General features: G+C 43.6%; 1 protein-coding gene across 5 annotated transcripts in view; it reads right to left on the bottom strand.

The window, feature by feature from the left end:
* Nucleotides 1-27,182, bottom strand: part of FHIT (fragile histidine triad diadenosine triphosphatase) — a 1,042,494-nt gene that overhangs the window by 619,584 nt on the left and 395,728 nt on the right. The window lies entirely within an intron of this gene.

The following is a 27,182-nucleotide window of genomic DNA, read 5'->3' on the forward strand; positions in this document are numbered from 1 at the left end:
CATTGTTCCAGCAGACTGCTTTGCTGACTACCTAATGTAATGCAAAGACCACTGTGTTTCAGAATGGATCTGTAGATTCCAGTCACCCAAGACTCCTATTGTTTACAAAAATCACTTATCTTGGGATGGAACAGGCAAGTCAAGAGCCCCATATCTCGCCAGAGGTCAATGACTCTGTTTCACTTCGTTTCAACATCTAGTTCATGCCTTGAATGGGTAAAGAAGTCAGTCTGAAGTGAGCTTACAGGTTGCTATGGGTGGTTAACCCTGAAAACTGATTGTGTAAACAGTGGTTTTGTTCTTTGTGTGCACTGCAATACACACATAGCGTGCCTTACCCTGCTGCCTCTTGACAAGAACAAATATGAAGCCGTTGTTACGTGCTCACTGCTAAAACCACGGGATACGGACTCAGTGAGACGTTTCTCCTCAAACCTCCACTGAGACCAAGCACTTTGTCTCCCTGTGATAAATGCTAAAAGGTTTATTCTTCAAACATACACGGTAGGGTGTCAAGGATTAAATGCCTTATTGCTTCCATATTAAGAATAAATTATCATTCTGTGAACCGCTCTGAGACCCCAGGTATAAGGCGGTATATAAATTCAATCAATCAATCAGTAGTAAAGGTAAAGGGACCCCTGACCATTAGGTCCAGTTGTGACCAACTCTGGGGTTGCGGCGCTCATCTCGCTTTATTGGCCGAGGGAGCCGGCGTACAGCTTCCGGGTCATGTGGCCAGCATGACTAAGCCGCTTCTGGCGAACCAGAGCAGCACACGGAAACGCCGTTTACCTTCCCGCCAGAGCGGTACCTATTTATCTACTTGCACTTTGACATGCTTTCGAACTGCTAGGTTGGCAGGAGCAGGGACCGAGCAACGGGAGCTCACCCTGTCGCGGGGATTTGAACTGCCGACCTTCTGATCGGCAAGTCCTAGGCTCTGTGGTTTAACCCACAGCGGTTAAAACCTAAAGAAGGCCAGATTCTATTGATTCTAATGCAATGTTCAAGCATGTTCCGAAACATGCAAAAGATTGGCAGGGGGTGGGCAGAGGAATGCAGGACAGTCTCAGGAATATTTTCATACCATCATGTGATTAATAGTAGGTTTTTGTTTTGTTTTGTTTTTTGTTTTGTTTTAAAAAGTGCATTCAATTGAGACTGTCCCCACAGTCTGAATCCCTTACAAGCCCGTTCAGGGGCCATTGCAACCCTTTCACAAAAAAACCAGGAGTTTTACATTCCAAATTTGAATAAACTGCTCAACATTATTTGCAGCTTTCTATTATCTCAGTGGAGGCTTTTTCCTGACCTTAAAAGCAAAAAGTTGATTAAAGAATTTGCACAAATAAAGGAAAAAACAAGTTGCGTTATGAGGTCATTTTTCAGAGTTGAAAAGGCAGCATACAGACAACTGCAATAACTCTCATTATTATTAATGGGTGCCAAGCAATCTAACCCACTTAATGGCACTCCAAATGTACCCTTAAGCATTTCATTTGAAACTACAAAACCAGAAAAGTTCCCTAGCAACAAAACGAATATGGCTGGCCTAGGTATTAAACACTAAGACGTATGTTGCAATAACAAAATGCTTTAAGGGAAGAAATTCTGTTGGTTAAGAATCCATTGCATTTCAGAGATTAGCTTCAACTCACATAATTCATTTAATACAGACTGCTTCCAGCCACCACATTTTAAGAGATTTTCCTTTTTCAGGGTGGGAGGTAGGGAGAGAACAAGTAAATCATCATCTGATGTTTGAACAATATCATCGTTATTCCAAGCAGCTGTTCCAAATGCGGCTTACAGACAAGCAATAAAGTCACATGATTTTGCTGTCGTTCGTAGAACCAACAATTTCCTTGCAAAACATGTGAACTGCCGTCAGCAGAAATCATGCGAAAGAGAAATAATGGGGGAAGCTGGCACCAATTCGCTAGAAATCCTGTAGCCAGGCAGTTGCCAAGGACCCCTGCACCCACTTCGAATGAAACAACACTGTGTTGCTGTCTTAACTGCAGCGACGGAGGAAGCCGCTTGGGTGCTTGGGGCGGCACACCCAGGGGTGGGGCGAACCACGGGCCCTCCAGAGTCTGCCTGCCTCCTCCCACTCAGCCACCCTACAGCTGAGGGGGAGGCAGTGGGCGGACCATTTGGGCAGCGTGGAGACTGCGCATGCCCAAGCCACTGCGTCTCTCCCAGGAGAGACGCGTGGCTCAGGTACGCTACAGGCCCCGTGGTGAGTGCGGCCCAGCATTTTGTCACCCCCTCAGTGGTGACACCTAGGGCAGCCCGCACCCCCCTTCCTCTGCCCCTGCTTAGCTGGGAGGCTTGTTTCAGTGGTCTTAGCCTCCGATAGCCTCAGAGTGGGACATTCCATTGCTTCCTGCCCTACAAGTAGTCTCTGCAGCATTCTGCGCCTTCAAACCAGCCGTGGTGTATGATGAGGGGCACAGCAGCTGTAGCAGTGGCTTCCTGGCCTGGTTGCATTTGCTAGGTGGGGATTGACTCGAGCAGTGTGAGGATGTGGGGTGGGGGGAAGCGGTAGCAGGCCCCTATGTGACCTATGCGCATTCTGTAGGGTCCCCTGTGTGTAATGTGCACATGTAGGTAGGTGCAGAGAGTACCATCCATTCACTGTGCATGGATACAGCTATTCTCAACATAGCGTCTCTGGATTGTATCCAACTAAACCCTATGCAGAGCAGACCCACTGAAATCCAAGGATTTAAGTTAGCTGGGCCCATTAATTTCAGTGGGTCTACTCTGAGTAGGACTAGCATTCTATGCAACCCTGTGGTTCAAGGCAGAAGGGCTTGGGGGGGCAGCTTGCTGTGGATTTCTCCTATTCCAACTTACCATAGGTTAAAGCAACATCAGTTGGCAAGAACGTGCAGACAGAACGAACAGCATGGGAATCTTCTTCATGCAAGCACCAACTAAAATTCATTTCTTGCCATGGAAAGGAGAACACGTATTATCCCAAAACAATTTTACCCATTAGAATGGGGTTGCTGTTTTTTTTTACCTCTGAGTAAAAGTGTCAGTTATTGCACTGTAGTTGAGTAATGGCTATCAATAGCTATTAACCAAGATGGCTGTGCTCTGCCTCTATGGTTGGTGGCAGTAATGCTTCTGAATATCAATTGCTGGAAACCAGAGAGAGGAGAGTACTCTTGTGCGCCAGTCCTGCTTGCAAGTTTCCCACAGGCAACTTGGTCAGCCACTGTGAGAACAGGATGCTGGACTAGATGGGCCATTGAAGCTGCAGCAATTGAAGCAACGATTCTTCAACATCAGCTTCGTTGGACTGGTCATGTTGTGCGGATGCCTGATGATCATCTTCCAAAGCAACTACTCTATTCCAAACTTAAAAATGGAAAGCGTAGCTGGTGGTCAACAAAAGAGGTTCAAAGACTCTCTCAAGGCAAATCTAAAAAATGTAGAATAAGCACCGACAACTGGGAAACACTGGCCTGTGAGTGCTCCAATTGGAGAACAGCCTTTACTAAGGTGTCATGGACTTTGAAGATGCTCAGGACGAAAGGGAGAAACAAGTTAAGAGGAAAGTACGCTTGGCAAACCCTCACCATGATCAACTCCTGCCCGGAAACCAATGTCCCCACTGTGGAAGGACATGTGGATCCAGAACTGGCCTCCACAGTCACTTATGGACTCATTGTTAAAACCGTGTTCATGGAAGACAATCTTACTCGACTACGAGTGATCGCCAAAGAAGAAGAAGGAGAACGAAGAGGAGGAGGAGGAGGGGGGGAGGGGGAGAAGGAGAAGGAGAAGAACTAGCTGGGTCATTGGCCTTACGTTCTTATGAGTGATCTATGAGCTCCTTAAGGGCTACATGGTAGTAACAGTACAGGCACTCAAGGCAAAACTAAAGCGAGTCCTTCCTAGACATTTATTGTACAAAATAATTTGATTTAAGAAAGTGCTGTGAAGTAATGTCTTTTTTTCCCTGGGTTTTCAATATTAACGCAGACTAACAAAGTAAAATATTATGCCATGTCAGCAGAGTTACAATAACATTTCTGCCTTGAAAGTTGAAAGTACAGCACAGTACAAGATTTTCAGGCCTAACTTTTCCCCATGCAGGATTCAAGATCCCCCCACGAGACACTCATGTATAAATTATTTTATTAATATTAATGGATTAATACCAGGGAAATATTAATTGAGGAGAGATCTGCCATTGCACTTCTTCCACATGACTAATTACTAATTAAAGGATTGGGTTGTGGTTTCTTACATTTAACTCTTTTTTTGATACCTGAGTGGAGCTGGCAATTCCCTTTTTCATAAACATACTTGGAAGATTTATAGCAAGTTTCCCATTTCACAACATGATGGATGCAGTGCCTTCCCATGTCTGTGGGACTGATCAAGTGGACAGGAGCCTTGCAAAGATGCGACCAGCTTCTTGCTCTATGCCTGTCTGTCCTGGTTGGTGAAAACTAGTTTAGAGGGTTTGGCCAGGTGGGTTCAGAGTGTGGTGAATGCATCTCTATGCAATGGAGTTGTACCTGCTGCCCCATAGCATCCGGCCGTGTGCCTACTTCTAAAGAAACCTCCCTGAACCCTATGGCTTATACACTTGGTTGCAAACACCTCCATCTTGGGTAAGGTGATAGAGAGAGTGGTGGTGCAGCAGTTGTTCAGTGCAGCCATCTGAACAATGGAGTCACATGCTTCAGAAGTAAGGTGTTGTTGCATTGTGGAACCGTAGATGTTTCTGGACACTGTTCATACATAGTTCCTTGAGTGAAACAGCTCCATCTGTTCAGCAGGATGACCTATATTAGCCATAGTGGCATGCCCTGCGTTCATTCCACCCTCAGTCAGCTCTACTTGAGTGCAGATCAGGGGTCATCAAACTTTTTCAGCAGGGGGCCAGTCCACTGCTCCTCAGACCTTGTGGGGGGCCAGATTATATTTGGGGGGGGGAATGAATGAATTCCAATGCCCCCCAAATAACCCAGAGATGCATTTTAAATAAAAGCACACATTCTACTCATGTAAAAACATTAGACAGGGCCCACAAATAACCCAGAGATACATTTTAAATAAAAGGACACATTCTACTCATGTAAAAACACGCTGATTCCCCGACCATCCACAGGCCGGATTTAGAAGGCGATTGGGCTGGATCTGGCCCCGGGGCCTTAGTTTGCCTACCCATGGTGCAGATCATTAAACAAAAGGCAACCAGGGTTTCCAGGTTCTCCTACAACCAGGGATAGTTGCCGCCATGTGGGAAAATGTGTAGATTGGATCCCATCCCCTTAGGACCATATCCCACAGAACAGAGTGGCAAATCCATGCGCACATTCGATAGGCCAATCACAGCCTCCTGATGAGTATTCCTCATCATGAGTATACCTCCTGATTAGTGTGTGGCTCACAAACACAGGGTATTGCTTTCACATTTTACATTTTTGTCTTGCGTGTACGTCTGAAGGGTGAAAGGGGGGGAGAGGTATGAAACGTCCCTTAAGGACATCTGATAAAACACTGGCCTGACCAAAAGCACTTAAAAGTTTGTGGTGCTGAAGTAATTTTCCGGCGCTGTGAAAGGGCTTTGCAAAGTGAACTATATTAAAAACTTTGACTTCATTTTGCTTTTATTTACTCTACCTGAGGCTAAATAAATTTTCGGGGAGGAACTGGGTAATTTCATTTCGCAGGTATCGTAGGAGGCCTTTGTGCCTAAAGAATTTCAATAAAATACCGAGGCACAGAATAACCAGCTTTAATGGTGCGAGCTTCAGCATCGGAGCAATATCTGAGAAGAAAAAGCAGATGACTTTTCTGGACAAATCCCATGAAAATATGTTCAAAGCCATACCTCTGAAACTGATGTTTCTGCTTGCTTAATTGAGAAGGTAATTCAGTTTTCTCCACATTTTCAGGGGGCCGGCACAATTCCTATAAGCACAGAGGCTTAAAAGTAAATATAATCAATACTACCTGAAGCAAGAGGTAGTCTAACCAATTTGAATTAGCTGTTGATAGACAGCAGTGGGGTGACAAGAGGTCGTTTCTACCACTCAAAGCAAGAATATAAAATGGTCAGTCAATAAAATAGCTTCAGTTGTACTTCACTGTTATTGTTTTCTACTTTGAGTTAAGCCGCTGGATAACAACACAAATGCCTTCCAGTGAAGGTGTTTGCCCTCCTAACTTAACTCTTGTCTGCATTTTACTGGTCTCTCTCCTCACCATCTAAGCCTCCCCCATCCCACCTGCCAACTTGGTGTAGTCCAGCGACACCTTGAGGACAATTCCCATCATTGCTGGCTAAGGTTGATGGGAGTTGTAGTCCGAAACATCCGGAAGGCTAAAGTTTAGCCAGCCCTGGTGTATAGGATTGCACCCTTAAGCTATTTATTCCCAAAATCCAAGAGGGAACATTGTGCTCTTTGGTGCTATCCTAGAATGATGGGAACAGCAAGACTGAAGTTGTATTTTTCCTTGTTGGCATTATGGCTCAGGTCATGCATAGCAGGGAGAAGATTCGCCATTTATGGTAACGTCACCCCCATGAATCTCAAGTGTTTCCTATGACCTTTAAAGCCCTAAACGGCCTCAGTCCAGTATACCTGAAGGAGCGTCTCCACCCCCATCGTTCAGTTTGGACACTGAGGTCCAGCGTCGAGGGCCTTCTGGCGGTTCCCTCACTGCAAAAAGCCAAGTTACAGGGAACCAGTGGCACCCGCCCTGTGGAACGCCCTCCCGTCAGATGTCAAAGAGAACAACTACCAGACTTTTAGAAGACATCTGAAGGCAGCCCTGTTTAGCAAAGTTTTTAACGTTTAATAGGTTATTGTATTTTAGTGTTGGAAGCCGCCCAGAGTGGCTGGGGAAACCCAGCCAGATGGGCGGGGTATAAATAATTCATTATTATTATTATTATTATTATTATTATTATTACTACTACTACTACTATTATTATTGCGCATCACCTTTATCCTAAGCTATTTCTAAGGTGTGGAGCAATAAGCCAGGCCTGAGATTCCAATTTTCCACTGTTTTTCACAGATCATTTACAGAAACGTTATGTCAGCCTGTGATCCTGGGGTTTTTTTTTATGGTGCCGAATAAAAACTTTAGGACCAAGGGATGTCCCAATTGTTGAACTAAGTCCAAGTTCACAGAGCTCAGAATAATTTAATTATTACCTGTAATAGAAGAAATTTAATCTAAAAATCTCTGAGCAGAACACAGCAATACTTGTTTTTTGTTTAAAGAAAAAAACGACTTACACCGTGGCAGAGCAGTGAAAGGGATTTTACATTAAAACCGAACTCCCCTTTATTTCCTCTCCTCTTTTTCTTAAAAAGCGATAACAATTTAATGTATTTTTCCTGCTTTATTTGAGCTGGATGTAACTTATATAACACCCATTACACCCAAATTGCCATTTTCATCAAAAAGCCCAGAGGTTATTGTGATCCACTACCAAATTATTAGCAGAGGGAGAAATAATTTTCAGTCTGAAAAGATATCCCGTACTAGAAATAAATCTGTAAGATGAAAAGATCTCTTGATAACTATATCCATCTCCAGACGTATTAGAGAAGGAGAAAAATTATCCGTTCTCAGGTACAGTTATCTTTGTAGCTCTTACACAGCTAAGCCCGATGGAGCAAGGCCGCAGTGTTGTGAGATGGAGCAATTTTGTCGTGTGAGAACATTTTACGGTACAATGCTGTGCGTGTTTACTCAGAAGAAAGTCTCACTTGGTCCAATGCGGCTTACTCCATAATAGTGGCCAGATGCGGGGGTGGGGGGGATGCATGGCTTCTGCAATAATAACATGTGGACAAGAATTAGACACAGTATTCCGGGTGCGGAATAAGAACATACGAATGTGTGCACAAAAACGGAAGCAAGAAGAATGACCGACGAAAGAAGAATGGCAAATGAAATTAATGGACTATGCAGAATTAGACAAATTAACAGGAAGGATTCGAAACCTGCGGGATCAGAGATTCTTAGAAGGAATTTGAACTATTTGAAAAGCAATTGTAATAAACAGATGACGCTAGTAGGATTGCAAGAAGTTCTGTAAGGAGGATTATTTGAAACATTGCAAGAAAGATTATGATGAGAATTATTAGTGAAGGACAATTAAAAGAAATACAGAAATTAAGAAATGCAGAACAAGTGATAAAGAACGGAAAATCTTCAGAAGTTGTTGACGGAAGTCTAAAATATTGTATAAGATAGTAAGTTATTATATTATTATAATATATTATAATAAGTTATATATATTATTATAGAGCCAGTGTGGTGTAGTGGTTAAAAGCAGTAGTCACGTAATCTGGGGAACCGGGTTCGCATCCCCGCTCCTCCACATGCAGCTGCTGGGTGACCTTGGGCCAGTCACACTTCTTTGAAGTCTCTCAGCCCCACTCACCTCACAGTGTGTTTGTTGTGGGGGAGGAAGGGAAAGGAGATTGTTAGCCGCTTTGAGACTCCTGAAGGGGAGTGAAAGGCGAGATATCAAATCCAAACTCTTCTTCTTCTTCTTCTTAAATGATATGTTAAAAAAAAAATGTGTGTGTGTGTGTGTGTGTGTATATAATCATATACACATATCAATATGTTATCAGGCTAAAGTCAAGCCTTTCACAACCTGTTGCCCTCCAGATGTTTTGGAATACAATATCCATTAGCCCCGGCAAATGCTGGATGGGGATGATGGGAGTTGTAATCCGAAACTTGTGAAGGGCAACAGGTTGGGACAGACTGGCCTAGCCCAGTGACCTGGTTTCAGCAGTGGTCCACCAGATGCGCCTGGGAAGCCCACTAACAATATGGAAAATTGCATACTCCTGTTCAGTCCATTTGTGAAACACTTGAATCTGGCTTGTCTTATTGGGGACCAAACTACATGTTACATATTGAATTCAACGCAATCTAATAAAAATGCCTCAGCCACAGTTGCTCCCACACTGGTGCCAATGGATTAAAGAAAATGGCACTGTAAGAAGAGGTTAAAAAGGTTGTGCAGACAGGCACCAAGCGTTTGTATGAATGAGCCCCGAATAATCCCCCAAGGCCTATTTTAATCTGTCAGCTTTATCTACCCATCACTAGTTCTTGTGACAGCTTCTCCTTTTTCAGTTAGGAAAGTGCCATGCATAAATCTTAGGAATTGATTTACCCTTCAGACTAAGCCTCCTTAGGGCAATTAGAGCTACATTTCCAGCTGCTGTTTCTAAGGGCGACATGTCTGGACAAGATGCCCCTCGCTGGCGTAAGCCAAGTGATCTTCCCTCAAGGCATGTCCCTCTCTACAGCCTGCCATTCTGAAACAGGAAGAGCTTGCTTAAAACGCTATTATCTGCGAAATCGTCAGACGTTCTCTTTAGAAGCAATTATAGTGAATCAAGTCCTAACTCTCATTTGCGATTCTCATGACAGACCAACGCCATCCATTAAGTTCAGCGGAACAAAATAAAGCCAGTGCATGTTCATTGGGGGGGAACAAGGGATGAGCAAACATGGTGTCATTATTTCCACGTTTAAAGGGTTGAAAGGAGAAACTTCAAATCCCTCTCTAAATGTGGTTTTGGAGGGGAAGTAATGTGTCACACAGTTCAGAGATCCCACGACCTCCACAAACTCACATCATGCTACATTGGAAATATTATGGAATTCAATATGATTATCATTGACTTTCTTGCAGATCCAATTCCATTACAAATATTACATTCCAAAATGTGTTGCATCATTTATTATAATTCTTATTTATGAATAAGCATTCCAATCACCCTTTTTAATTATGTGCTGCTTCTGTCATAAGTTCAAGCCTTCCATCTTTTGTCCGGGTTTTGTTTAGCTATGCTGAAAATAACAAATTTCCGATTACATGGCTATTAAGGGAAGGAGTAGGGAAGTATTCTTAAATGTGCACAAAACATAATAGACAAAAGTTCAGGAATTGTTCCCGTGTTCAACTCCCATTTTACAGTTTCAACTGCAAGGCATTATATTAGGGGAAAGCCCCACACACTACAAATCTATTACAATACAACGCAGAATAAAGGGGACAAAATCTTCCCATAGCTGCAGGTAATGTTCAAGAACAATAATGCAGAGCCTGGTGAGCTATTCTGGTAGCACAGTTACGATAAAGCTGTAACACACTTGCCAATTCCCTGTCTGCTCTCATGAATAATATTCACAGTTACCAAGTTTGTTTCTTCAAGAGGTTACATATAAAAAAATGAAAGGTCGTCTTTTCAGTTACCAGCTCCATTATGAACTAACTGTATACCGAGCCCATAAAGAACTGCTAGGTTTAAACTATTCTATATTTATGCGCCACAGTTTCACACTTCTTTTAAAAAGAAAAAGGGCTATGAAGAGCAGTTATTTGTCACAGGGAAAAAAATGTTCATTTTCCTTTTTTAAGTTTTCTTCAGCTGCTTCAGCAAAAGTTTTCATAGCTTTCTGAACAGCCAATTCAAAGGACTTGCCAGTCTGTCCAGGAGTTGTTCCTGGAGATGCGGGTGATGCTGTGGTCTAAACCACTGAGCCTCTTGGGCTTGCCAATCAGAAGGTCGGCGGTTTGAATCCCCACAATGGGGTGAGCTCCCGTTGCTTGGTCCCAGCTCCTGTCAACCTAGCAGTTTGAAAGCACGCCAATGCGAGTAGATAAATAGGTACTGCTATGGCGGGAAGGTAAACAGCATTTCTGTGTGCTCTGGTTTCCATCATGGTGTCCTGTTGTGCCAGAAGCGGTTTAGTCATGCTGGCCACATGACCCGGAAAGCTGTATGTGGACAAACCATCCAGGGGTCCTTTACCTTTACCTTTACTTTTACCTTTACCTGGAGAGTTTGCACATTTGTCAAACTGCAGTTGATGGATTACTCCCGCTTCAATCCTTCCCTAGCATGAGTTGGAGCAAAAAACCATAATCCATGGCTTTGCAAAGGACTGTCATATGTCCGGAATTTCCCAGCCATTACTGTGATTCGTCCACTGACAATAGAATTTTTGAAAAGTGGCAGGCGATATATATAGGAAGTGTTGACTTTTGGGTGACTTTCTGGAAAAAATACTTCTTTTTTTAGATGTTGCAAACAAAAAACAAAACAAAAGAACACCTCAAGAGCTTGTAGGGCAGCGGCTGAAGAAGGAACAAAAAGGGTTTTCTTGTGTGAGTTTCTTGTGGCTGATTAGCTGCTTTCTCTGTGCAAAGGTCAGAGGGGGCAGGGCTTCTGTTGAGGTAGGTGATTAGCTGTGGGAGGAGCTTATCAGAGCTTGTAGGGCAGCGGCTGAAGAAGGAACAAAAAGGGTTTTCTTGTGTGAGTTTCTTGTGGCTGATTACCTGCTTTCTCTGTGCAAAGGTCAGAGGGGGCAGGGCTTCTGTTGAGGTAGGTGATTAGCTGTGGGAGGAGCTTATCAGAGCTTGTAGGGCAGCGGCTGAAGAAGGAACAAAAAGGGTTTTCTTGTGTGAGTTTCTTGTGGCTGATTACCTGCTTTCTCTGTGCAAAGGTCAGAGGGGGCAGGGCTTCTGTTGAGGTAGGTGATTAGCTGTGGGAGGAGCTTATCAGAGCTTGTAGGGCAGCGGCGCGCGCCTAGCGGCGCGCGCAGTTTTATCCATCTTTTAGATTTAGGGGAGCTAGTCTTAAACGTTTGTTGGGGGAGACCTAGGGTTTTTTGGGGGGGATTTATTTGTCCTGTCTTCACGCTTTTTATGATGGAGGACCGCTGTAGTCAGCCCCAACGACACGTTCTCAAGATGGAGGGTGAGGGAACAGCTGCAGTCGCCTGTGGTTCCTGCGCAATGTTTGCCATCTTGCCAAAGGTTGCAGGCAGCTTTACCTGCAGCAATTGCATGTTGATTGCCCTCTTAAAAGACAAAGTCCAGCAACTGGAGGAACGTGTAGCTACGCTCCAAAGAATTAGAGAGCTGGAGCTCTTTTTGGAAGCAACAGAGCACACCGTCTCCACCAAGGAGGAGACAGGGGACTCCCCTGAGAAGGAGGCTAGTTCTCCAACACAGGAGCCAGATATGTGGAGAAACGTGACTCAAAGAAGTAGGAGGCCCAGGGTTCGCTCTGATTGTTTAGAAATACACAATCGCTTTGAGGTCCTCTCCCCTAGCATGGAAGACGAAGAGCAGACTCCATTTGAGGATCTCTCCCTCATTACAGTCGATCAGGTATATGAAGACGAGCAGCAAAGTCAGCCCTCAGGGAATGTGCAGGCGACCTTGGAACGGACAGCTCACGGAAGAACCCCAACCAGACCTAAGAGGAGGCGTGTAGTGGTGATAGGGGATTCCCTACTGAGGGGAACAGAAGCAGTTATCTGTGGGCCTGACAAGATGTCTCGGGAAGTGTGCTGTCTCCCCGGGGCTAAGATCCAAGATGTAACTGAACGACTGCAAGGAATCATAAAACCCACTGACAAATACCCCTTCCTCTTGGTTCATGTGGGAACCAATGACACTGCAAGCAATAGCCTCCAGAAGATCAAAAGAGATTACGAGGCTCTGGGCAGGAAATTGAAGCAATTAAATGCACAAATTGTCATCTCATCTGTCCTCCCAGTTGAACGACGTGGCCCAGGGAGAGAGGGAAAAATAGTGGAAGTGAACAACTGGCTTCGCAAATGGTGTAAACAGGAACGGTTTGGATTCTTAGATCACGGAATGCAGTTTCTTGAAGATGGACTTCTGGCAAGCGATGGGCTGCACCTCACAACGGTTGGGAGGAATGTTTTTGCAAAAAATCTCAGAAACCTCATCAGGAGGGCTTTAAACTGACTAATGTGGGGGAGGGAGACAGTGGTCCTGAAGGTAGGAGTCTATCAATTGATGAAGATGATCATCCAAATGTCATAGACCGAATGGAGCAAACAGCACGCAGACCTAGTGGTGGGAGGAAAAAATCCTTAAATAAGAGACACGGGGGAATGATTAATGGACTTCAATGTCTGTACACTAATGCGCAAAGCATGGGAAATAAACAAGATGAGCTTGAGCTCTTGGTGCAGCAAACTAAATATGACATAATAGGAATCACTGAAACCTGGTGGGATAAGTCCCACGATTGGAATGTAATAATGGAGGGATACAATCTATTTCAGAGAAACAGACCAGACAAGAAAGGAGGAGGAGTGGCGTTATATGTCAGGGATGTGTATACCTGTGAAGAGATCCAAGATTTAGAACCTCAAAGCCAAAGTGAGAGCATTTGGGTCAAAATTAAGGGAGAGAAGAATAACAGTGACCTCATTGTGGGAGTTTACTATAGATCCCCAAGCCAAACGGAGGACATAGATGATGCCTTCCTGGAACAGATGGCCAAGCATGCAAAAGGAAGGGAGATAGTAGTAATGGGGGACTTCAATTACCCGGATATTTGTTGGATGTCAAACTCAGCCAAGAGCATAAGGTCAAACAGATTCCTCACTGGCCTTGCAGACAACTTCATTGTCCAGAAAGTGGGAGAAGCAACAAGAGGAACAGCCATTTTAGATCTGGTCCTAACCAATGTTGATGACCTGGTTAGTGGGGTAGAAGTGGAAGGATCATTAGGCGCGAGTGATCATGCTCTTCTGAAGTTTACTATACAGCGGAAAGGAGCAGCCAAGCATACTAGGACACAATTTCTCGACTTTAAGAAAGCCGACTTCATAAAACTTAGGGAAATGCTGGGTGAGATCCCATGGACAGTAATACTAAAAGGAAAGGGAGTTCATGATGGCTGGGAGTTTGTTAAGAGGGAGATAGTAAAAGCACAACTTCAGGCAATACCAATGAGACGGAAACATGGGAGGTGCCTAAAGAAGCCAGGGTGGCTATCTAAAGAACTTTTAACTGAGTTAAGATTAAAAAAGGATGTGTACAAAAAATGGAAAAGGGGGGAAACCACCAAAGAGGAATTCAAACAAATAGCCAGCACGTGTAGACACAAAGTCAGAAAAGCTAAAGCACAGAATGAACTCAGGCTTGCTAGAGAGGTTAAAAGCAACAAAAAAGGCTTTTATGGGTATGTTCGTAGCAAAAGGAAGAACAAAGAAACAGTGGGGTCACTCAGAGGAGAAGATGGTGAAATGCAAACAGGGGACACAGAAAGGGCTGAACTCCTCAATGCCTTCTTTGCCTCAGTCTTCTCCGATAAAGAAAACAATGCCCGACCTGAAGAATTTGGAGCAAATGATTCAGCAGAGGAAACACAGCCCAGAATAACTAAGGAGATAGTACAAGAATACTTGGCTAGTCTAGATGTATTCAAGTCTCCAGGGCCAGATGAACTGCATCCAAGAGTATTAAAAGAACTGGCAGGTGTGATTTCAGAACCACTGGCAGTCATCTTTGAGAATTCCTGGAGAACAGGCGAAGTCCCGGCAGACTGGAGGAGGGCAAATGTTGTCCCTATTTTCAAAAAGGGGAAAAGAGAGGACCCAAATAATTACCGCCCAGTCAGTCTGACATCAATACCAGGGAAGATTCTGGAGCAGATCATTAAGCAAACAGTCTGTGAGCACCTAGAAAGGAATGCTGTGATCACCAATAGTCAGCATGGATTTCTGAAAAATAAGTCATGTCAGACTAACCTGATCTCGTTTTTTGACAGAATTACAAGCCTGGTAGATGAAGGGAACGCAGTGGATGTAGCCTACCTTGATTTCAGCAAGGCATTTGACAAGGTGCCCCATGATATTCTTGTAAAGAAGCTGGTAAAATGCGGTCTTGACTATGCTACCACTCAGTGGATTTGTAACTGGCTGACTGACCGAACCCAAAGGGTGCTCATCAATGGTTCCTCTTCATCCTGGAAAAGAGTGACTAGTGGGGTGCCACAGGGTTCTGTCTTGGGCCCGGTCTTATTCAACATCTTTATCAACGACTTGGATGATGGACTCAAGGGCATCCTGATCAAATTTGCAGATGACACCAAACTGGGAGGGGTGGCTAACACCCCAGAGGACAGGATCACACTTCAAAAGGACCTTGAAGATTAGAGAACTGGGCCAAAACAAACAAGATGAATTTTAACAGGGAGAAATGTAAAGTATTGCACTTGGGCAAAAAAAATGAGAGGCACAAATACAAGATGGGTGACACCTGGCTTGAGAGCAGTACATGTGAAAAGGATCTAGGAGTCTTGGTTGACCACAAACTTGACATGAGCCAACAGTGTGACGCGGCAGCTAAAAAAGCCAATGCAATTCTGGGCTGCATCAATAGGAGTATAGCATCTAGATCAAGGGAAGTAATAGTGCCACTGTATTCTGCTCTGGTCAGACCTCACCTGGAGTACTGTGTCCAGTTCTGGGCACCACAGTTCAAGAAGGACGCTGACAAACTGGAACGTGTCCAGAGGAGGGCAACCAAAATGGTCAAAGGCCTGGAAACGATGCCTTATGAGGAACGGCTAAGGGAGCTGGGCATGTTTAGCCTGGAGAAGAGGAGGTTAAGGGGTGATATGATAGCCATGTTCAAATATATAAAAGGATGTCACATAGAGGAGGGAGAAAGGTTGTTTTCTGCTGCTCCAGAGAAGCGGACACGGAGCAATGGATCCAAACTACAAGAAAGAAGATTCCACCTAAACATTAGGAAGAACTTCCTGACAGTAAGAGCAGTTCGACAGTGGAATTTGCTGCCAAGGAGTGTGGTGGAGTCTCCTTCTTTGGAGGTCTTTAAGCAGAGGCTTGACAACCATATGTCAGGAGTGCTCTGATGGTGTTTCCTGCTTGGCAGGGGGTTGGACTCGATGGCCCTTGTGGTCTCTTCCAACTCTATGATTCTATGATTCTATGATTCTATGATTCAATAACTTTGCCCAGAAAAGCTCAACAACCTTTGTGACTGGATTTTCTCATCTTGAAATATGGTAACCCTACATTACAGATCATAGCTTGCTTCACTCCAAACAAACCATGTCACGAAGTTAAGGTTTGGTCATGACTTGTCAATTGTGGGTGGGGTTGTGGGCTGGGTGTGAAAGAAACCATTTATGCCAGGGGAGCAACAAAGTGGAAGCAATCTCCATGCTCACAGTAAACCATCACCTCTGGTTTACTAAGACATGCACACTGGGCCATCATATTTTTGGCCATTTGAAAACCCTTAAATGCTTTTTTTGTGTGTGTTTTTTGCCCTGTATCAGGACCTTAATTTGCCAGACAACATTCATTTTCATGCAGCACCTTTTCATGCAGCCAGTCCACACAAAACTCTCAAGTAATCCAAACACAAGTCCAATAAGCAGGGCTGGATAAAAGGAAAGGGAGAGGGGGCACTTGTTCGATATGAAACAACAGATGAAACAAACAGTAGAAACAGTTCAGCTGGAGGAGGCAGCTTTGCATTAATGTACTCTTTATCCCCATGGGAGGAAAAAATTACAACCAGTGCCCATTCAACAGTGTGGATGTCAGGAAGTTGTACCCTGGCACAACTGCACATTTGAAATTTTACGTGATAGGGTAAAATACAAATGGTGTATTAATGTCACACAACTGGCTGCAAATGGTTTAAAAAGAAGAAGAAGAAGACAACGAAGTTTAAAGAAGTCGAACAAATGATGAAATCACCAAAGATGTTCCACACCAAGGGATGCCATTTGGTTCACAATCAGCTCAGCCAATAAGGTAATTAAAAATGGAGCAATTTTCTCATATGGCAAAGTGGTTAGATAACACATTATTACAGCAATTGAATCAGCTGTATTTTCTCTGGGAAACTACCAAACGTATGCAGTGGGTGCCTTGAAATTCAGTACCAGGAGACTTGTTTGGAGCTAGAATTCATCCCCCAGATGTATTTTTAACTCTGTAATTCAGTCCTGAAAAAGTACGTATGCCTAAGTTAGCCCCTGGGCATGTGCAGAGTACATTTCTACTCACTGCTAAGTAGCCACAGGCAGCCCCGATCATTGTAGGGTTTATTGAGTTTTATTTCTCCCAGAAAGCAGTGCCTATAAGATCATGTGGCTTTTAGATGTGGCGACTTTTCTCCCAGAAATTAATGATGAAGATTGTGAAGCACTGTTTCCATGTTTGCTGTCAGAAAACTTGATAAAGGCAGCCTCTGGATGAAAATAATTTCACAGACAAAACCAGCATCTCGAACCTGGTGCCTTCCACAAGTTGTGGAGGTCACATGCATGGTACCTAAGTCTCCATTCTCCATCCTAGTGAGCAATTTTGTTGCAATACTAAGTCAACCACTTTGTGGTTTATGTCCCTGTCCAAGTACACATGGACAATGGACAGTATAAGTGGACAGAGAATTGGAGGCAGCACACATCATTCACCAAAATAAAATTTTAGCAAATGCCTCAGGATCCTCCTCCTCATGTGTAGGACCCTGGCAGAGACACATGCCCGACTGGCATGTTCTCTCCCTCCTGGTCAGTCGTTTGGGAGCTTCAGAGGCTTTCTTTAGCCCGAACATCACAGCAACTGATACCAAGAGGCATGAGCATGCTTACGGAAGCTGCAGAGTACTGGCAGTTCGCATAACAGACTCAGCAGCACAGCAGTTTGGTTAAACTACTTTATTTACATATAATACACTTGGAGCATTCTGACTCAGCTCCTTCCACTTTCTCATCAGACAGCAAAGAGAAAGAACAAAGGGCAATAGCCCCACATCACGGAACACAGTAATCCAAACATCCTGTCTCCGTCACTTCCCACTATGTGGAATGAAAACATACACCATCATGTGATAGAAAATAATCTCATGACTGCAAGCACGGAGCAAGAATCCTAACAGCAGTGAGCTCCACCAGCATCATAGTGTGAGTATGTTCTAATGTGCATATTTGCAAAGCAATTTCCCCTCATATAGTCCACTTTGTGTGCTATCTTCAGTAATATATACATATGTATGCTCACTAGATGGATTTTTGTACCCATGACTTGGCTAGAGAACTGCATTGCAAAATTCAGAGACTTGCAAATTTGAAGGATGGGTGTGTTTCGATTCCCATAGCGTTTCAGGAATTGCGAATTAAGTTCACCTTTAAATGCAAACAGGATCAAATTTCTCCCCCATCCCTAAGCCCGCAGCCTATAAATGTACCATCTAATTGAATGTAATTGAGTTCAAATGGCTTCAGCACCCAAGATAATTATGCTTCCTATAAACACTTGAATTCAAATGGCATCCTACTGAGCCATTGTCTTCTGGGTATCACTCAGCTTGTGGTCTTTCCTCTTAGGCCAGCCTTGCTAGTCTTGTAGGAAATCAGAAATATAAACCTTTCTGTGAAGATATTCATCTCTTGCTTAGTGTTTATATAAATTTGTTTTCTCTAAAATGTTTGCACTGCATCTCATTCCAGGATTGTGGCAGCTTACATCCAGGGTTAAAAATTACAACACTCACTACAAATAAGAACAGTAAAAATAAGATAGCCACTGTCCTTCTTTTTGGCTTACTTGTTGATTGAGCCGTAACCCTACTGTTACCCTCCATATATTGATGGCCTCCCATCAGCCCCAGTCAGCATGAACAACAGTCGGGAATGATGCAAGTTGTAGTTCAACAACATATTGTCAGGGTGTTGTCAGCCCAGGAAAGTATAAAGACAAGGAAAAGTTTCTTAAGGTCCTTTTTTATTTCAAACTTTACAGAGAGAGGCTATAGAAAACAGCCTCTTGGATAACAGTGTTGTCCCAAGTGAATTTCCACCCCCTTGTCTCTCCCACTTCCTCATTCATCATCATCATCATCACCTCCTCTACGGGTACCACTAAGTGCCTTCTGTCTTGGAGCTCTTTGCTCTCCTACTTTTAAGGTTCGCCGGGTTCTGGGAGATGGAGGGTCTGGAATGCTTTCTAATGACAACGTGTCAGGCAGCTGTTGCTCTGGCTCTCCCATGATTTCCCACCTTTCCCCCTCATCTGCCTCTGAGCTGCAACCTCCCTCAAACCACTGCTGTAAATCTATACTGCCTTCCTCTTCCTGCTCCCTGGAAGGGTCAGGATTTGAGGGAGGCAGTTTCCACCCTTCCTCCTCTGCCCAGTCCCTGACACATATGGACAATGCCATGTTAGCAGCCCCTAGGCTAGACCATACTGGGACAAATGGCTCAGTTATCTGACCTGGTATATGGTAGCTTCATGTGTTCATGTGGTATCATTTAATGGCAACATTAAGATACCAGACTCCTCAACAATTTGTAAGCAAATTTATTCATTTATGACCACTAAAAAATGAGAAATTATATATACAGGCTACAATTGTTCTGAAACTTTCAATATCAATGGTTTGTTGTTGTTGTTTTGGGAGTGCAGAGAAATAGTTGCACATGCTTCTTTCTGCCCATCCTCAAAGAGCTCAATGCAAGTATATACATTTTCAGAGTAAGGAAGGATTACCAGGAAATGCAGGATAGTAGCATTTTGCTTTAACCCCTCCTCCCACTATTTTTTGTTTTCTTTATTTTTTACTCATAGAATTTTTTTTGCTCTCTTGAAGGAGTCTACAGCTGACAGTGCTACCATGTGTTCTTAGAATGTGGCATCAGTCTAGATTAATTATGGGTCTCAAAGATGGTGACCTCCACAGATATCATTCTTCCGTAGGGATGGATGGATCAACCTACGTTCGTCCCATGTCAGTTTCATTGGTACTGTCATAGATCCATTCAATCTGCTTTTTTGCAGACTTTCCACCTGCTTCTAAATTGTGCGAATTTTGTAAGCACACTTCTTGTGAAATTAGTTTTCCAACAATTCACTCCACAGATATACATTTAGTACAGAAAATACATATATATGCGCACTCTGTTTTGGAACCAAAACTGTACATAAAAATCTGCAGACATGGTTAATGGGACAGGCCACCATGTTCTGACCTGCAAGCAAATTCAGACTGAACTTTTGTGTTTTTTACCGGATCTCTATTCCTATAAAGGTATCCACAAAAAAAGCAATTGCAACAAATTACCTTAAAAATCTGCTGGTTTGTTGTTGTTGCTGTTGTTTGTAAATTTTACTTTGATGGTATCCAAGAGCAAGCTTTTGTATTTTTCTGAATTTTCTTTACCTTCAATGAAAATTTCATACCAACTTAGCAAACTCTGAGACACTGACACTGAACCTTTATATAATAACTCTGTAACTGAGAACCCATGGTACAAATATGGGGGGATGGGGTGGGGACTCACACACAGAAGATGGTAGCCAAAAGCCAGCCAGCCAGCCGACCAGGATTGATGAAAAGCAAGTAGCGGGCAGTGCTGTTTTTCTGGGAAAAGAGGTGCCGGAACTCACCATGAACGCCTCCCATGTTCTCTTATAATGGCAATGGTGCCCACCTGAGAGGTGCCAGAATTGAGTTCCAGTGAGTTCCGGCTGGGGGGAAAAGGGCCTGGTAGGAGGTATGGTTGGTCTGATGCAACATGACTGCAGAAAGTTCTCAGTTAAGAACTTGACCATAAAGGAGGCAGTCCTTGTACCTGGAAACTTTGTGGATGGCAGCAGGGGGATTCCAACTGGTGAAATGCCACCTCTGCCTTGGGGGCTCTGGATCAGGAAGGTCTGGATGACTAAGTCCACAATTGGTGTCAATGTTTGCACCTGGTGTCATGTGAACAGACTCAGGTCCCTCTTGGACATCTGTGTCTGGTCACTGCTCAAAGCAAGAGCCATGGCAACACATTGATCTTATTAGGCCATAGGTACCATCTAGACAAGTACCACCTACTTCTCCTCTAACAATTCTCATTTTCCTCTTTGGGGGAGGAATGGATTTTGATTGTCAAGTAAGTATGTATTTCATGATACTGCATTAAACAGTAAAAGGAAAGTGTACACAGATGCTGGTCACTGGTCTTGAAGGAATGGGTTTCCCAAACCCCAAAACTGACTGTGCAGGCAGTTTTTAAACTGCACCAAAATCCCCATTTCTCCTTAGCTAAAATGCATAAACTTTAGCCGTTGAGCAAATGCAAAACAAGAACACAGCTCTCTCCCTTATCAGTTTGACGGCAAGACTGGCCTTGACTTTACCAGTAGAACAGACACAGACATATCTTATGTCCTGACCACAAATGACGCAGAGACCCAAGTCTGGGACTAACGCCAGAGCATGTTCTCAGAAGTAGTGACCTCTTGCTCCAAGATAGGAGTAGGAACAGGAATATCCTTTTATGGTCAGAAGTACAGGAAGGAAGATCCTTTTATGGTTGAGAGTACCAGAGCAGGAACATATGTGATGTCAACCTGTGTACGTACGCCGACGTGGTTGGGCTCCTAGGGGAGGAGTGAGAGGATGCCTGGAGGATATATAAACTGCATGAAACCTGTCATTTCTTTGGACTTGCTGGGGACTAATCACGCAAGTGCCTTCTGCTATCCGGAGAGCAGTATAAACTCTTTCTTTGAACCAACCTCGGTGTCATTTTGACTTCCTTCCTCCTGTCCCGGAGCAACACAGACCCAATCGGTGAACTCCAATAAGGCTTCAGTCTCCAATCTTCTACCCTAGCTCACATAAATGAAAGATAGTTATGCTTCCCCCCCCCTTTCTTCTCTCTCTCTCTCTCTCTTACCTGTGGAGCTTTCTGAGCATGTATTGCAATTCAAGGCAAACACCTACAGCTTAAAGATATATTTATCCCAATAATTTTAAAATAATAATTATTATTACATGTTACATAGAGAGCTCTTACGAAACTGATAGCAATTTCTCTTGATGACAAAAGATTTTTCTTTCTCTAGGCAACAACAACAATTACAAGGCAACAAAGGGTTCCACCTGTATTTTAGAAACGTCCGTAAATGTTTTCAGAAAATGAATCTACTTTTTATTCTTCTTTTTAAAAATACAACACACTACCTCTGTACTCGCTAAAATTACAAGGTGGGATACGTATTCATCCAGCCAATCAAACACTCAAAAGTGTCAGATCACATACGCACAATGTGGAGTGGGTTGGCACTGCCCCAATGGCCCCGTTCCCAACACAATAGGCATATGTACATATGCAAAAGTTATGTACACACAAAAATGGCAAAGCACAGGTTCTGTGTTGGCTCTGTTCAAACACGGTGATAAAACACATGGAGTTTGGAGGGAGCTGATACCTGCATTGCACTTTCCATGTATTGATTAAAAACTGTATGGAATGTTGTCCAGATGCCATTGTAGAATGGATAAGGGCTAGTAAAATGAGATTGAACCCTAGGAAGATGGAGGGACAGTTGGTGAGTGGCTCCCATATCTGGGAGATTGACCGTCCACCAATCCTGGAGGCTGGATGGGGTTGCATGGTATGGGGTTTCTCCTAGATCTTGGGGGGAGTCCCTCTTGTGAGCCCCAAATGGCTCATATGCATGACTTACAACTATTAGAAGCTGAGGATTCAGTGTGGTGGATCCAAGCCTGTGCAATGCCCTCTCAGCTGAGATTAGACAGGCACCCACCCTCCTTTGCTGAACTTCAGTCACACAACTAAGACTTTCTTGTTCCTGCAGGCATTTGAAGGTAATATTTCATACTATGATGATTGCTTATTGTTTCATTTTCTGTGGGTCATTGCTTAGAAATGTGAATAATTAAGCAATATAGAAATGTCTTAAATAAATAGTTTGAACAGAACAGAAGATTCTGCTCTTACAACCTGTTTTTCTTCCCTGGCAAATTTGTTCAGCAATCACTTTTCCTGAGGTCCAGCTTTTAACATACCCTTTGGAGTGCACATCTTTCACTCTAGGCAACCAATCCACTTTGCTAAAAATGAACAGGTGACCACCAGTACTTACTGAGAACAACAGAGAGGATAGGATGCATCCAGCACTGCCATTGTTCAAGCAGAGCAGTCTTCCCCTTCCTTTCCTCTCCCTTTCAACCCCCATTCACCCTCAAAAATCTGCTCTACACTTAAATCATCTGCCTGTGCTTTTGGAATCCAAGATGCAGGTGGAAATCTGCTCTAGAATTAGTGCATATGTAAATAAAAGTCTCAGAGGTTTGTTCTTTCCCACGTGCTCACAACTTTTCTTTACAGCCAAAGTAGGCCAAAAAGTTCTTTTAGAAAATCCATTCTAATTTTTAATGCATATATTGCAAGGGTCACAGTGTCCTCAATGAATCACAATAAAATTGTTTGGTCCCAATAACATCCTGCTCATTGTTCCACTTTGGATAGGCTGCTCTTTTCAATAACCAGCTCAATAAGCTGTTGAAAAATGCTGTGTGTGATATAGCATTGCTTTAGAAATGATGTTTGTCTCTGTCATTATGCTTTACATTCAATCAATTTACAAATGTTGCACTGCTCCCTCTTTATGCTAGTGCTCTTTATGGCATCCCCAAGCAGAAACCCAAAGATCAATACTATGTCGGCTGAAAACAATAGGACATAACAAATGAATAATTTTATTTACAATAAAAGCCCTGGTCCGCAAATGGATTCTATTAATGTTCAAATTCATTTTTCATGCTTTAATACAAGTTGAAAGCGAGAACCTTATACTACAATAAGAATAGAACAAGGAGCATTTAAAAAAAAACCCCTATCCTCAAGAACAACAACAAAAAGAAAGCTCAATAATGGTTATATTTATTGTGAGACACAAGCGGAACACATGCAAAGCTGTGTAATAATGGAAGTAAATGCTTGAATAAAAACAGCAGTACAGCCTCAAATTACTCATATCGGTGAAAAAACAAAAAGTAAAACCCACAAACAGTAGTACTTTAGTGAGCAGAACTTTATTACAAAATTATCCTGGGCTTCACCCAGCAGGGCCCATCGCTTGTTGCTCGGCAACTTGGGTTCCTGCACAGACACCCCACTCCAACTAACAAAGGGGTCTGAGAAAGGCTTAAGTGGAACCTAGACATGAAACCTTGCTATAAAAAGGTAAGGGGACCCCTGACCATTAGGTCCAGTCGTGACCGATTCTGGGGTTGCGGCGCTCATCTCGCTTTATTGGCCGAGGGAGCCGGTGTACAGCTTCCGGTTCATGTGGCCAGCATGACTAAGCCACTTCTGGCGAACCAGAGCAGCACACAGAAACGCCGTTTACCTTCCCGCCGGAGCCATACCTATTTATCTAATTGCACTTGATATGCTTTTGAACTGCTAGGTGGGTAGGAGCAGGGACCAAACAACGGCAGCTCACTCTGTCGCGGGGATTCGAACCGCCAACCTTCTGATCGGCAAGTCCTAGGCTCTGTGGTTTAACCCACAGTGCCACCCGCATCCCTAACCTTGCTATAGCTGGATTCAAAAAAGCCCAAAGCTCAAAGGCTAGGATAGGGTACAAACTCATGTGTATGTATATGTAGAAGGTGCTTTCCTTAGCTCCCCTCATCCACAATAATAACTTTCTCTTTGCTGGTGGGTCCCAAGAGTGGAACATTTTCTTACACTTCTGCACCCAGAAAGGTTCTCCTCCAAGGTCAGGCAGGTTCGTTCTGATGAGGAACAACAAGGACAAACACAGCTCCCTTAACACAATTCATGTGCCCTTCCACTCGCTTCAAAACATGGATGGAAACAAGGCAGGCTCAAGACATTTTGGCACCTGAAGCAACCCGCAAACCCAGCAGGGAAGAGGGGGCGAGTGATGATCTACATCGTGAACAAGGGGTGGGGAGAATAACAATCTACACTGGGATCTGCTGCCTCTGGAGATCCTGCTGCCTGAGGTGGTTGCTACTCCCTGCCTCATGGGTGGACCAGCCCTGAGTGGAGAGATGGAACAAACAGGAGCCATGCTCAGAGGAACCAAACCACACCAGGCAAGCATCAGATGGGAAACTTCTCCACTGCATATAGGCAGGAGAAGAGTCTCCCCCAAGCCATGTCTACTTGCCCCATTCCTGACATCATGCATGTCTGTTCAGGTGCTAAGGGGTGATGGGCAGCATCAACCACAGGGGAAAACAGCCCACGTCCTTTGTTGCAAAGGAAATTTTAAAATCAGCCCACACCTTAATTTATTCCCAAAGTTGCATTAATAACTGAAGAGAGTGTGACTCACACCTTTATTTGTATCAAGCAATGGTGTCTGCCCTGCCAGTATCATCATATTCCCACTCTGGCAGACGTGGGAAGGAGGGAGGGCATCTTGCCAGCAGCACTTACACAGGAACAATGCCACGCAGGACAAACCTCCTCCTGGTATGGCGCCCAGCTAATCCTGCAGCCCCAAACCTAATCCCGACTTTGACTGCAACACAGATGAAGGTGAGGCACAGATGCAGTTTCCTACACCACTCCAGAGAGCAATGCACACTTGAGATGAGCTTCCCATCCGGGAGAAACAAATAGGTTGTGCTTTGTGGGAGCTTAAACAGACTTATATTGCTTTAGAGAGGATCAAGATCAGGGCTGGCCCAAGACATTTTGTGGCGCCTGAGGCAAGACCCAAAATGATGTCCCCCCCGCAACCAGGGAAGAAGGGGTGGGAAAGATCTACAGCACAAACAATGGTGGGGGGAGAATAAAGAGCTACATTGGGATCTGCTGCCCCTATGGATCCTGCTGCCTGAGGTGATCACCTCACCTTGCCTCATTGATGGGCTGGCCCTGCTCAGGATACATTTAGATAGCACCTGCGCTCCAAATTTTGAAACATAGCGCAGAACCAGTCTCCCAGTTGGATTACGGCAATGTGGTTATTTGGACTGCCTTGAAGGCAGCTCGGAAGCTTCAATTGGTGTAGAACAGGCATGGGCAAACTCCGGCCCTCCAGATGTTTGGGACTACAATTCCCATCATCTCTGACCACTGGTCCTGTTAGCTAGGGGTGATGGGAATTGTAGTCCCAAACATCTGGAGGGCCGGAGTTTGCCTATGCATGGTGTAGAAAATGCGTACTGTCATTTTGACTGGCAAAAGCCAACTGCATGCATATTACTCCAACTTTACAATAACTTAATTGGCTGCCTCTTTACTCCCAGACCCAATGTGAGGTGCCAGCATTTGCCTTTGGACAAAAATTAAGTAATCCACTTCACACGGACATGGCTATCATAATAAAATGTTAGCAAAAATTAAAATTATACCACCCCCTTAAATGACAGCAAATTAAACGATAACAGCCAATACATCTTCAAAAATACACAAAAGGCTAGAGACTGTTAAACAAAATAATTGTTTGAGCTTAATAGTACCCAAGGCTGCTAACAGTATTACATGGAAACATATGAAAGAAAATGTGAAGCAAATCACAAAGTAGGATACTCAGCAATGGCTGGAAGAATTAAGGGCCTACCCTATACGGTACACAAAAAGTACTAGGTGCCTCAGCCTTTTTCACTGGAAGTCCCACCATTTTGATATAAATTTTTTTTTTATTATAATATTTTTATTTTTCCATATAGACACAATACAACAAACATAAACATACAAAAACAAAAACAAAACAAAAAACATGTATCATTTCATATCCTAATTTCATATCCTATCTTCCCCGACTTCCTCATGCCTCCCCTTTCTGTATTCCAAATTCTTATCGATTGTTCAGCAAATCTTCCCTTATTTTAATTTAAATTTAGACTATTCTTCCTTATTCTCCTTGTCTTAACCATTGCTAATAGTAACCATTTACTTTCCAGTCCAACATCATTCTAACTTTCATTAACTTTGTAATATTTCTTTAAATAGTCCTTGAATTTTTTCCATTCTTCTTGCGCTGCTTCTCTTCCCTGGTTTCGGATTCTGCTCGTCATTTCTGCCAGGCCCATATAGTCTATCACCTTCATCTGCCATTCTTCCAGTGTGGGTAGTTCTTGCGTCTTCCAGTACTTTGCAATGAGTATTCTAGCTGCTGTTGTAGCATACATAAAGAAAGTTATATCCGTCTTTAACACCCCTTGGCCGACAATACCCAAGAGAAAGGCCTCTGGTTTCTTGGGGAAAGTATATTTAAATACCTTTTTTAAGTTCATTATAGATCATTATAGATCATTTCCCAGAATGCCTTAATCTTCGGGCAAGTCCACCAAAGATGAAAAAATGTACCTTCAGTTTCTTTACATTTCCAACATTTGTTGTCAGGCACATGGTAAATCTTTGCAAGCTTGACTGGGGTTATGTACCACCTATATATCATTTTCATAATGTTTTCTCTTAAGGCATTACATGCCGTAAATTTTACCCCGGTGGTCCACAACTTTTCCCAATCAGCAAACAAGATATTATGACCAATGTCCT

Source organism: Podarcis filfolensis (assembly GCF_964270895.1).
Source record: "Podarcis filfolensis genome assembly, chromosome: 2".
Lineage (NCBI taxonomy): Eukaryota > Metazoa > Chordata > Lepidosauria > Squamata > Lacertidae > Podarcis > Podarcis filfolensis.